Below are 13,392 nucleotides of genomic sequence, written 5' to 3' on the forward strand. Positions count from 1 at the left end.
CTGTTTTCACTTTTTTATTATGGGGTATTGTGTATAGATTGATGATAAAAAAAATGAATATAATCCATTTTAAAATAAGGCTGTAACGTAGCAAAATGTGGAAAAAGTGAAGGGGTCTGAATACTTTCTGAATGCACTGTACCATCTCCTCTGCAATCTCTCCAGTAAAAACACATCCTTCCCATCGGCTGACAACCAGAATGCAGATAATACTCCAGGCAAGGATATCTAATGTTTTACCAAGTCAGAACAAGATCTTCCTGCTTTTACACAATTCATGTTAGAATTTTATAGACTTTTACAAAATTCCCTCCCATTGCTTTATACTCCATCAATTACAGGCCTAATCAACCTAAGCTCTCCCCATACTTAATGTATAGGAAGAAACTGTAGATGCTGGTTTACACTGAAGATGAACACAAAATGCTGGAGTAACTCAGCGGGTCAGGCAGCATCTTTGGAGAAAAGGAGTAGCTGATGGTTAGGGTCTGAAGAAAGGCCCCGACCCAGAACGTCACCGACTCCTTTTCTCCAGAGATGTTGCCTGACCCGCTGAGTTGCTCCGGCATTTTGTGTTTATCTCCCCGTACTTAAGATTGGCCATCCCAACGATCAGTCTAATAAACATTCGCTTCACTTCCACCATGGCAAGACCATCCTGTCTTAGATAAGGAGATCAAAAGTGCAGCTAAAGCTCCAGATCAGGTCTCACCAAGGCCTCCTACAGTTGCAGTAAGAGATTCTTGCCACTGTGCTAGTGTAGCTGGGACAGACGAGTGTAGCTGGGACATGTTGGCCGGTGTGGGCAAGTTGGGCTGAAGGGCCTGTTTCCACACTGTATCACTCTATGACTCTATGACTCTACTCAAATCCTATTGTACTGAAGACCAACACAACGTTTACCCATCTAACTGTTTGTTCCAACTGAACTCTTGCATCCAGTGGCTGCACTTTCTGCTTTTATTTCAGATTCCTAGCATTTCTTACATTTTATTGATTTCCTTGGTGGAGAGTCCACTGTTGGATTCCAATTTGAACACTGCAACAGACCATGGTGGAAAGACTTGGTGCAGTGGTCACTCGGTAACTCCCTAACATCCGTTCCTTCACGTTCAGTTTCAGCACCTGAATAGCAAGCAAGATTTCCCCATTATTACATAGCATGAATGGAGCAGCAACTAGTTAACTGTTACACTGCTACCTCCCGCTGATCAATGGAAGGTACCTGCTCCAAAAACAGAGTGCGGGGAATTATCGCCCTTATTCTAAAATAAAGAAATGCATATTTTTTAAGATGTCATTTTCAATGTAATAAATTACAATAAAAGCACCTCAAAATATTATTTTTGCATAAACCACATAAAATATCATCTATGGAGCATGAACTCTAACATGAAAAATCACAGGAGCGGAGCAACGGTCTACTCAAGGCAAAACATGACAGGGAATTCTGCCAAGAGTGCTGTCTTAAAGCCAACATCTTTGTGCCCATCATCTTCAGAGTTGCCAGCATAGTGGCACATGGGCAAGGAAAAATGTTCCTGGGAACCCTCACCTTTGACTCCACCCCTTGAAGTCTCAAGATATCAGATCAAACATGGGCAAAGTAATCGGCTGCTGAACAACAACTTCCATCCTCCCTCACCTAATGGTGAAGACAATATTTAAACACATCCTTCATAGTTCTCAGTAATTATGCATCCTACTGAAAAAAATCACTGATTATAGATTCTACGACAGCACTGACACAGCTGGCAACTCACTGAACTTGGTTAGATCCTAACGTCGGACGCTATCTGTGTGGAGTTTGCACGTTCTCCATGTAACCGCGTGGGTTTCCTCCATATGCATGACTTTCCTTCCACATCCCAAAGACATGTGGATGAAGAAAAGGGATGGGTGATGTTTCGGATTGGAACCCTTTTTCGGACTGAAAGTACAGGAGGGGGGGACGGGACGGGGGACTGGAGGTAGGAAAAGGCAGTGTTTATCACATTAAATTGGTATTCCTTCAGAAATAAGGCACTGGATTTAATAGTGGGGAATAGGGAAACAGGAGAGGTAGTAAACAAATATGTTTATGAAGTCACAAGAGACCGCAGCTGCCAGAATCTTGAGCAAAAAATGAACTGCTGGAAGAATTCAGTGGGTTAGGCAGCATCTGTGGAGTCAGAGAGATGTTCAATATTTTGGATCGAGACCCTGCATCAGGAGTAAGAGTGGAGAGGGAAGATAGCTAGTACAAAGAGGTGAGATGGAGGGATGAGGTGAAGGCTGGTAAATGATAAGTAGGAAAGAACTGCAGATGCTGGTTTAAATCGAAGATAGACACAAAATGCTGGAGTAACTCAGCAGGACAGGCAGCATCTCTGGAAAGGAATTGGTGAAGTTTCTAGTCGAGACCCTTCTTCAGACTGATGTCACGGGAGTGGGCAGGACAGAGATAGAATGTAATCGGAGACTGGTAAATGATAGATGGATTCAGGTAAATTGGTGCAAATGAGCAAATGGAGCCAGATGGTGTTGGGGAGGGAAGAGTTTAAAGACAGAGGTCGATGAAAGATAGGTAGAAACAGACAATGAAGAAGAAAAAAAAGGACAAATGAGACTAGGTGGGAGGGAAGGGCAAGGTTGAATAAGTGGCTGGAAGGTGATACATGGAACCAGAAAAGGGAAGGATTGTGGGCAGACGGAATCAGGTGGGGGCTGGCAACAGATGTGGGGAGGGGTGCTGAAGGAAACATTGAACAGAAGAAGTGAGAACTTAGGTGAAGCAGTAGGTGTAAGCAAGGAACACAGGAGGTGTGGGTGATCAAAAAATTGATAATTCAATGTTCATACGGCAAATGGAATATGAGGTGTTATTCTTTTAGTTTGCGTTTGGCCAAAAGCATATTAAAAATAATAGCCAACTAAGGGGCAAATAAGAGTGAGGAACTTCAAACAATATCACTCTAGGAAAAAGTATTAGGTAAACTAGAAAGACCGACGAATCCTTTGGATATTATGGTCAGGAGAAAAAGTTGCAGGAATATTGGGTGCATTGCCTATTCTCTAAATTCCCAATATGTTCCCATGGATTGGAAAGTAACATTGCTACTCAAGAAAGGAGGGGAAGGGATCCTCAGGCTAGTTGGCTTAACATCAGGTTGTCAGAAAAATCATATAATCTATTATTAAGGAAGTAATAGCAGAGCACTTAGCAAAACATAAATGATTATGTAGGGTGAACATGGTTTTTATGAAAGAAAAATCATTTTCAACTCAATTCTTTGGAGATTTGGATGGTGCAGTAATGCAGTTATAATAGAGCTGCTGCCTCACAACTTCAGCAACTCCAGTTTTACCCTGACCACCAGTGTTGTTTGTGTGTGTAATTTGCATGTTCTCCCTGTGCATGTTTGGGGTTCCTCTCAATGCTCTGGTTTCATGGAACATAGAACAGTATAGCACAGGAACAGTTCCTTCAGCTTATAATGTCCGTTCTGAACATGATGCCAACATAAACTACTCCCCTCTGTATAATCCAAAAGCCTCTTAAATGCCACTATCCACCACAACTCCTGGAAGCGAGTTCCAGGCACTCACCACTCTCTGTGTAAGAAACTTGCTTTGCACGTCTTCTGAGAACTATGAAGGATGTGTTTAAATGTGGTCTATCACCATCATGTGAGGGAGGATGAAAGGTGAACTTCAGTAGGAGATTACTTTGTCCATGTTTCCTTCAAATCCTACAAAAAGTGTGGGCTATATTGCACACAAGGGTGGATGTCCCCTACAATATATATATAGGGGTAACAGGGTAACTGTTTTCCTTTATATACATGGGGCGACTTTACAGCATAACCTGTTGTGCTGCAGCAAATAAGAATGTCATTGTTATATCTGGGACATGTGACAATAAAACACTCTTGACTCTTAATTGGCCGCTCTAAACTTTGTGAGGGGTAGAACCAGGGGAATAAGGGGATAATAAAATGGGTAAAGGTAGGATTGGCATAAAGATTGAGACACAAGGAACTGCTGATGCTGGAATCTTGTGTAAAACATAAAGTGCTGGAGTAATTGAGTAGTTGAGGCAGCATCTGTGGAGGGAATGGGTAACATAAAAATGATTGTTTAATGGTTGGTGTAGCCTAATAAATATTTGTTGAGATGCCACATAAAAGTTTACTACATAATATAAGAATGCATAGGACTAGAGGTGATATATTACCATGGATAGATGATTAGTTAACAGAGAAAAAAAAGTTTCTATCTGAGAAATTGCTAGTGGGATGCCGCACAACCATTTATAATCTGTATTAATGATTTAGATGATGGGCCTACGTGTAATGTCTTCAAGATTGCTGACGTTAGAAAGGCAGATGGAGAAAGTGAGTGGACACTAAGAATCTGTGAAGGTATAGGAACAAATTACGTGAATGGGCAAAACGACGAAATATAATGTAATGAGGGGAAGAATGTAATGAGGGGAAATGAGAAGTGAAACGCAAGGACTTTTAGGCCAATTGAACATCTTTCTGATGACCTGAACTGTTAACTCTATGCATCTTTCCACAAATGCTACCTGACCTGCTGAGTGGTAGCAGTGTTTTCTGTTTTTATTAGCTTGATCCTTCATTCCAGAACACAAATTTCATGGTGCCTTCCAAAGAAACCTGCTAATTTGAATCTATTTATCCATGTATGTGCCAGAGATGGGCAGGTCTCAGTACTTTTGTTCCATTATTCAGACCTTTTGTTGCACGATTTTAAAAGAGTCACATTGACTGATGGTGGTGAGTGATTATTAAAAAAGGTTCTTGTTCAAATCACTGGTGTATGTAATTTGAAGCTGTTAATCTCTATTTCTCAATCCAAATGTAATTAACTTGTGAACTCCTGGGAATGTCAAGAGCTTCCATTACATCGAGTTGAAATAGACTAGTCTCTTTGAGTCTTACTTTGCAAGAATATGTGCACAGAAACATAAGCCTTCACACGATAGAGCCACACCTTGTAGGTGAAGACAGAATTAACATTTGGCATGGTGATATTCGTTACTGCACTCCCAAGCACATCAACAGGAAAACATCCAAATGGTGATCCTCGAGGGACAAACAGGATTTTGATCTTTTGTTCAAAGGACTGTCAGTGAACTCAAGCTGGCATGAGCATGACTGCAAGGACCAGTGATCTAGAGACCTGGAGTGAGGGTCCTGAGGTGTGAATTCAAGTCTCAGAACAACTGGGGAATTTAAATTCAATTAATAAGTTTGGAATGAGAAAGCTAGCTCACCTACATTTAATTAAAGGTGGCCACAATGTTACTGGATTGTCTTTAAAAACCCTCCGGTTCAGTGTGGATCTTTAGGGAAAAGAATCTATCATCTCACTTCCACTCTGATCTCACTGTCTGTGGCTTCATGCACTGTTACAACATTGCCCAATGTAAGCTTAAAGGGCCTGTCTCACTTAGGCAATTTTAATGCGACTGCCGGCGACTAGGCTGTCGCCAAACGTTCGCCGGGGTGTCGCGCGCGGGCATGATCGTGAGGAGTCTTCCAAAGATCGTAGTGGATCGTAGTGGATCTCGGCGCGTCGCCGAGAAATCAAACGGTTTGAAATCTCTCGGCGACAGCTGGCTTGTCGCCAGGTATCGTAGCTTATTGCGGTCGCTGTCACATGCTGTCCCCGGGTTTGATAGGTTCTCTTAAGATACATTTAGAAGCACATAATATTAAAATAAGTAAAGTCATTTCAAAATACCATAAAATGCTTGTGTTTAACCCATTTATTTACCGTCAGGACATTTGACAGGTAGATTGGAGGCGACAGTTTAACGGTCAGGTAAGTGTGGGAATTTTCCCGATGTTTTTGGCCTCAGCCATTACATTTAAAGTGGGCTCCAAACCCAGATATTCAACCCAGAAACCAGATATGCATCTCCCTTACATTTTCAAAGAATGCCCACACACGTTTCACAAAAATCCACTGAACCACTTAAATATATATTTTTTTAATACAGCAATTAGTAAACTGGAAGTAAATCCAGTTTATTCCTTGTTACAGTGAAGCTTGGTTTTTAAGTAACCCATACAAGGTGTTATAGTTCAAAACTCTCAAGTACTTACCGACTTGTTAGTGATTTCAGCGAAAACCAGGACGCCGGAGAAGCATTGACAGCGAGGGAATTTTCACGATGTTTCAGAAGACGCTGTAATCTCGACCTGACTCGGCATTGTCGTGGTCATTGTTGTCGGGTAAAATAAAAGTTCAACGATCTGCTACGACTTTGACAGTCGCCGGCAGTCACCAAAAAGATCACCTCAGTGGGACAGGCCCTTAAGAAACAGCACCTCAACTTCCTTCTGGGCACAATGGACTACTTTGGGCTCTTTTGGTCTTGATACAGAACTTAGCCACATTACTACAACACATCTTTTCTGTCAGTATCAGTTGGTTAGTTAGCTTAGTTAGTTTATTCTTATTATCATGTGTTCTGAGGTAGTGAAAATCTTTTTTGTTGCGTGCTATCCAGTTAGCGAAAAGACCACACATGATTACAATCAAGCTGTCCACAGTGTACAGAAAAAATCAAAAGCGTGGAGTAATTGTAATGAGCGATAGCAGATCCCCTTCTAGGCGCAGCAGGCAAAGATTCGCCATCTTGGAATGAGCTCCAAGCTTTGACGTTGGTCAAGGAAATGACAAATGCCTATCCTTCAAAAACATCAGCGCTCCCCGTTTCTGCTAGTCATCCAGCTGAGATTGTGGCTCAGTTTTTCTCTCCCTCTGAGTATAGCTTGACCTGCTGAGGAGGCCCTGCAGCACTGACAATAGCCACACACATCCCAGACAAAGAAGCAGTTACCCCTTAACGGCCCTCCATTAACGTATTTAACCTAGTGTTAGCCTTTCACAGATGTTTCCCTTGTCACTTTCGTTCTTCCCATAAACTTTTCTACAATATAAAATTAACTATTATATTTTACAATATGATGTTAACTTTTTTTCTCCCTTTCTCAGTCTGTGCTGAACATGATCTCCAGACCATCTTTTGCCTACCTGTGCAGAAGGTTCTCGGACTTGAAAATGTAAATCTTTCCTCTTTCTACAGATGCTGCCTGAAATACTGAGCATTTCCAGCCTCCTCTGTTTTTATTTCAGATTTCCAGCATCTGCATTTTATGTCATAAGATCATAAGTGATAGGAGTAGAATTAGGCCATTCGGCCCATCAGGTCTACTCCACCATTCAATCATGGCTGATCTACCTCTCCCTCCTAACCCCATTCTCCTGCCTTCTCCCCAAAACCACTGATACCTGTACCAAGAATCTATCTATCTCTGCCTTAAAAATATCCACTGACTTAGCCTCCACAGCCTTCTGTGGCAAAGAATTCCACAGATTCACCACCCTCTGACTAAATAAATCTCTCCTCATCTCCTTCCTAAAAGAACATCCTTTATTTCTGAGGCTATGACCTCTAGTCCTAGACTCTCCCACTAATGGAAACATCCTCTCCACATCCACTCCAGCCAAGCCTTTCACTATTCTGTATGTTTCAATGAGGTCTCTCCTACTTCTAAACTCTAGCGAGTACAGGCCCAGTGCCAACAAACACCCATCACAGGTTATCCTACTCATTCCTGTTTATTTGACTTTCAATCTGTCTTCCTTACCCAAATTGGCCTAAATGAACCAGATCCACACCAATGTTATTGATCTGTATCAGCCCTCTGAAGTGGCATACTAGACCACTCAGCTCCAGGGAATTGGCAATAAATGCCATCCATCACAACCCTATAAATCAGTAAGAAAATTCCAAATTTATTATCCTTTTGCTGACATCCAGTTCTTTTACTGCCAAATTCCCAACATAATTATGTTGTCTATCAGGTTAGTGGAACCATGAGGAATTTCTCTACTATCTGAAATTTTACTGGAGTTCCAAGGAATTGAAAATTAATCACCTTGGCACTGTTCTGAGTTAATGCTAATCATAGGAAATCTCAGACCGTTACAAAAAAGGAAGCAAGTGGGCAAGATCATCTCTGACCCCTCTCACCCAGGCCACATACTCTTTGAAGCACTTCCCTCTGGAAGGTGACTCCGGATTGTCAAAGCTACCACAGCCAGACATAAAACAGTTTTTTTCCGCGAGTAGTAGCTCTACTCAATAACCAAAAGTCTGAGGTCTCTTTTTGCTCTGGTTTATTTTGCTCACATGTTTAAACTGTAATGTTGTATTCTTAATGTTTTAATGTTTTATGCTTTATTCTTAATTGTTTACTGTGTGTTCATGTTGTTACTTGCAAGCAGAGCACCAAAGCACATTCCTTATATGTGTACATACTTGGCCAATAACTTATTCATTTATTCATTCATTCATTCATTCATTCATTCATTCATTCATTCATTCATTCATTCATTCATTCATTCATTACCCAACCTTTTGTTTTACATTTACAATTTAGTCAATTTTAAATTCCTCAGCTGTTGTGATGGGATAATTGAGATCATGTTTCTAGATCAGTGGTCCGGAATTCTGGTTGCTGGTCCAATAACATTACTACTATACTATACTAGTGCATGTGTGTATCATCAATCGATTTACTACTTGGACTGATGAAAACTGCTCAAAATTAACCACTTTGTGCGACCGAAATACAAAAAAATATTTTTAAGTTAGATGCAAAGTACTTTTTCACTGGTTTATTTTATGGTAAATGGAGCCACGGATGAAATGCTCTGACCACTCAAAACCTGCACTGAAGTTCTGATTGAGGCAATCTTTCTCTAACCGTAGGAGGCTGTTTTTCTTCATGTCCAACTGAGTAATGACTTGGCATCAAAATCTTCTGTAGCTCACTCACAGGATTTTTTTTTACTGGACTGTGACACCATTGAGTTTATTTTGATGGAAGGTAATAAAGAAAAAGCACTACAAGCACTTTCAAAGCAGATTATTTTTTCAAACTTAAAAATGATATTTTCCTGTATAAGGAAATCCACAAAATGTGCCCAGAGACTTTTGACTTTCCTGTGCTCCCCAGCTCAAAAATATATTTTTCTTCCCAGCCAGTAATTTTCTCTTTATTCCGTGGCAGGTATTAGTGTGGAAATTGAGAGCGGCTATTTATAATTATCAGACAGGGTAGCATAATGTGTTAGCATTGACGCATTGAGCATTAAGTTCTGAGCTATATCTCTGCCAACCAAAATCCAACCCATAATGTGATGTTCCCATGCCAAGTCTGATCTTCAACATTCATGATAGCCATGGCAACAAAGTCAATGGGTTTGAAAGCACTCCTTGGTGTCAGAGGGAGAAGAGCAGAAGATCTTCTAAGTGTGCTCTTCAGAGACTTCGGAAGCCTCTTGTTCTTGGTTGTGAAAAAAAAGAGCTTGCATTTATAACCTCAGGGCTTTGTAAAGCACTTTACAGCCAAACCGCATGTCCCAAAATACTTTTAATATGTATTCGCTGTTGCAAAATACAGCAGCCAATTTATGCACAGCAAGTTTTATAAGATACAACATAATAATGTCCGAGACCATTATAAATCCCTTATCCAATATTGTTACAAAGCAGGTGATCTGGTGTTATTGCACGCTGTTTCAGAGTCCTTGTAGTGTGCAAATTGGTGCTTGTTTTTCCAACTTTGTCACAATGTCTAAAATATTTCACTGGCTACAAAATGCTTTAGGACTATATACACCCCAAACAATTTTTCTGATTTTAATCTATATTATTCATAGCGTCTGAGGGTCAGGATGCTGGGGCAAACTCCCGTGCAGTTCTTCAAAGGATGTCACGCGATATTTTATCTGTCAGAGAGCAGGAGGGCCCTTATTAAATGCCTCCTCTGAAAGAATCATCACATCCACAGATAAAGTTTTTCATGATGAATTCTTTAGTGAAACGATGAGCTGATTTTCAGTTACATTCTTGCACCAATGTAACAATATACCCAAGGAAAACACCCCAATATTTCTAACCCCCAGATTGGGCTTGAATTCTGAGCATTTTCAGATTAACTATCAGTTTTCCAAGAGATATATTTTAGTATCAATTTGCCTACTGCTTTTATCTTCTCCCATTGGACCTTGCACACAGGACACAGAACATAGAATAAGATAGCAGAAGAATAGGCCCTTCGCATAAGAGCTGTGCTGAACATAATGCCCCTCTCACTTTAAAGCTGTGACTTCTGATAATTGATATTTCCACACTGGGAGAAAGATTCCGACTTTCTATCCTACTATGCCTCTCATATATATAACTTTATAAACTTGTGCCAGATCTTCCCTTAGCCTTTGATGCTCCAGCACAAATAATCCAAGTTCGTCCGTTGTCTCCCTTTCACTAATATTCTCCAATCCAAACTCCATCTTGTTGAATCTGAAGAAGGGTCTCAACCCAAAACGTCACCCATTCCTTCTCTCCAGAGATGGTGCCTGACCTGCTGAGTTACTCCAGCATTTTGTGTCTATCTTTGATGTGAACACCTCGTTGAACCTCTTTTGCAATCACCCTCCACAAAGCCTCCAAACTTTTCCTATCAAGCAGTAACTAGAACTGCACATAACACTTCAAATGTGGCCTGACCAAGTTTTATAAAGCTGTGACATGTTTTCTTGATTATTACATTCAGAGCCTCAACAATTAAGGCAAGCATGCTATATGCCTTCTTTGCCACATTGCCAATTTATGTTGCCACTTTCAATGAGTTATGTACTTGTACCACAAGATTATCTTTGCACATCAATGCTCCAAAGGGTCCTGCCATTTACTGTAAACTTTCCCCTTACATTTGACTTCCCAAGGTACAACATCTCACACTTGTCCAGATTAAATTCCATTCGCCATTTCTCAAACTGATATATATACACTGGTTCAATGGTTTATGGTGCTTTTTATTGTCACATGCTGAAACGCACCGTGAAATTCTTTTCTTACATACAGTCCTGTAAAGTATTGTCATACCTAATCACATCCCGATTAGCAAAGTATACAGAAATAATCTACTGGGCTTGCAAGCAAGAGCTGTCGAATGATGGTGCCTTTTTCCAAGTCTAGTCCGCGCTCTAGTTCTTATGAGGGTGCCCGATCCAGGCAAGCCCCAGGCTGCTCTGGGCCTCCACCCATCTCCCAACCAGTGAACCAATGTCCCTCTCCTCGCTCATCCTCTTTTTTGCCTCAGGGCGCCTCCTGCAGCCGACCTTGAGGGTACTGTAGGCCAGTTCCCGTTCCCTCTCCTACTGGCCTTGCTCCTCGCCCATCACATCCGTCATCATCGCTGGCTCCATCCTCCTGGTCTCTGGTCTTCAGGGGACGAGCAGGAGCTGGCCTCCCGCTTCCCCCCTTCAGGGTCCTACAAGAAGGGGCTGGTATTCTTTGACAACTGTCTTCACTCATCACAACTCCATCAATTTTTGTGTTGTCTGTAAAGTTAATAATCAGCCCGTTTACATTTTTGTTCAAATTATTTACATTCATCACAAACAGCAGAGGTTCCAGCACTGTGGATTCCATGTGTCTTAACTTTTTGGATCACCCTAACAGGAGGGACCTTGTCAAATGCCTTACTAAAGTACACATAGATAACAGCCACTGCCCTACCCTCATCAATCATATGCATCACCTCCTGATGATTGACTCCACATTCCAGTTCGTAAGATATGTCCTGCCCTGCAAAAAGTCATGCTGACTATCCTTAGTAAGCCCAAGCATTACCAAATGCAAATAAATCCTATCCCTATGAATCAAGGCACATTCCTTGTATATGCACATACTTGGCCAATAAACGTATTCATTCATTCATTAAGCTTATTCATTCCTTTCCAGTAGCTTCTGTACCAGTGACGTAAAGCTCACCGATCTATAATTTCTAAGGGCAATTTATAGCGGTCAATTAACTGACCAACTCCTAGGTATTTGGGACATGCGAGGAAACTGGAGTGTTTGTGGGTCATGGGAAAACGTGCAAACTCCACACACCAACAGGACTGGAGAAGGAGCAAAGCCAAGGTATCTAAATCTCAAGGGCATAGTGAGGAGTAAGAAGTTTGGAGAGTATCTGAGGAAGTCATTTTTTTCACCCATCAGTATTGATTTGCTATTGTCACATGTTCTGAGATACAATGAAAAACGTTGTTTTGTGCACTTTCCTGGCAAATCATACCGTATATGAGCACAATCAAGCCATACATGATTACGACAGTCAGTGCAGAAAGAGAAAAGAAACAGATTGCATAGTATAGTATAATGTTAAAACTATAGAGAAAGTGTTGAGATTAAAAAGAGGTGCTGGGAGAACGATGGGGGTCCGCATTGGGGTTACATTGATGAGAGGTCTGTTCACGAATCATTGGAATCTGACACACACTGCCTGATGCAGACAGAGACTCGCACAGCTTTTGAGAAGTACCTAAACAATCATTTGAATTGCCAAAGCATAGAAGGCTATGGACCATATACTGGATAAATGGGATTAATATAGATAGGTGCTTGATTGTCAGCTTGGACATCATTCTCAGCATGAGCCTGTTTCTGTGCTGTTTGGCTCCATGAATATCTTATGTGCAATCTCCAGCTTTGACTTCTCACACCAGTAAATAAAATCCCACATCTACTCTTTCAAATCCTTTTATAATTGTAACGATCCGACCGAGTCACCCCTCAGTCTATTTATTCCAAGATGGAAATTTCCATACCAGCAAATCTTTTTCACACCTTTTCCAAAGCCTCTATTTCCTTCCTGTAATCTGGAGACCAGAACTGTGCAGAGGTCACTTCTTAAGGATCATAAATCTTCTATTACTATCTGTTCCTCTTGTAAATGACTTTGAAGAATTTCCTTCCTTCCAGACTGCTGGACACTGTAATTCAGAGCTTTTCAGTTCTCTTGCCATCAAATTGAAAGACACAATGGGGATTCTTAAACAACCAAGTGCAGGGTAACCAGTAATAAGTGTTCCTTCACGTTTTCAAGGATTACATTTACTTGATTACATCCAACCTCCAGGCAGGTTTTTAAACCGATTTCATGGAAATAAATGATCTTACCTTTTCCAGTTAGTTAGTTAAAAACTCCAATTTAATGATCAACCATGGCACGTGAGAAAGTAGCATTTGAAATAGGCTTGGATAAAGAGGATGTCGAGAGGTTGTTTCCACTAGTGGGAGAGTCTAGGACTAGAGGTTATCACCTCAGAATTAAAGGACGTTGCTTTAGGAAGGAGATGAGAAGAATTTCTTTAGCCAGAGGATGGTAAATCTGTGGAATTCTTTGCCACAAAAGGCTGTGGGGGCTGTCAGTGTCCATTTTTAAGGCAGAGATAGATAGATTCTTGATTAGTACGGGTGTCAGGGGTTATGGGGTGAAGGCAGGAGGGAGAGAT

The sequence above is a fragment of the Rhinoraja longicauda genome, chromosome 4 (genome assembly GCF_053455715.1).
Source record: "Rhinoraja longicauda isolate Sanriku21f chromosome 4, sRhiLon1.1, whole genome shotgun sequence".
Taxonomy (NCBI): domain Eukaryota; kingdom Metazoa; phylum Chordata; class Chondrichthyes; order Rajiformes; family Arhynchobatidae; genus Rhinoraja; species Rhinoraja longicauda.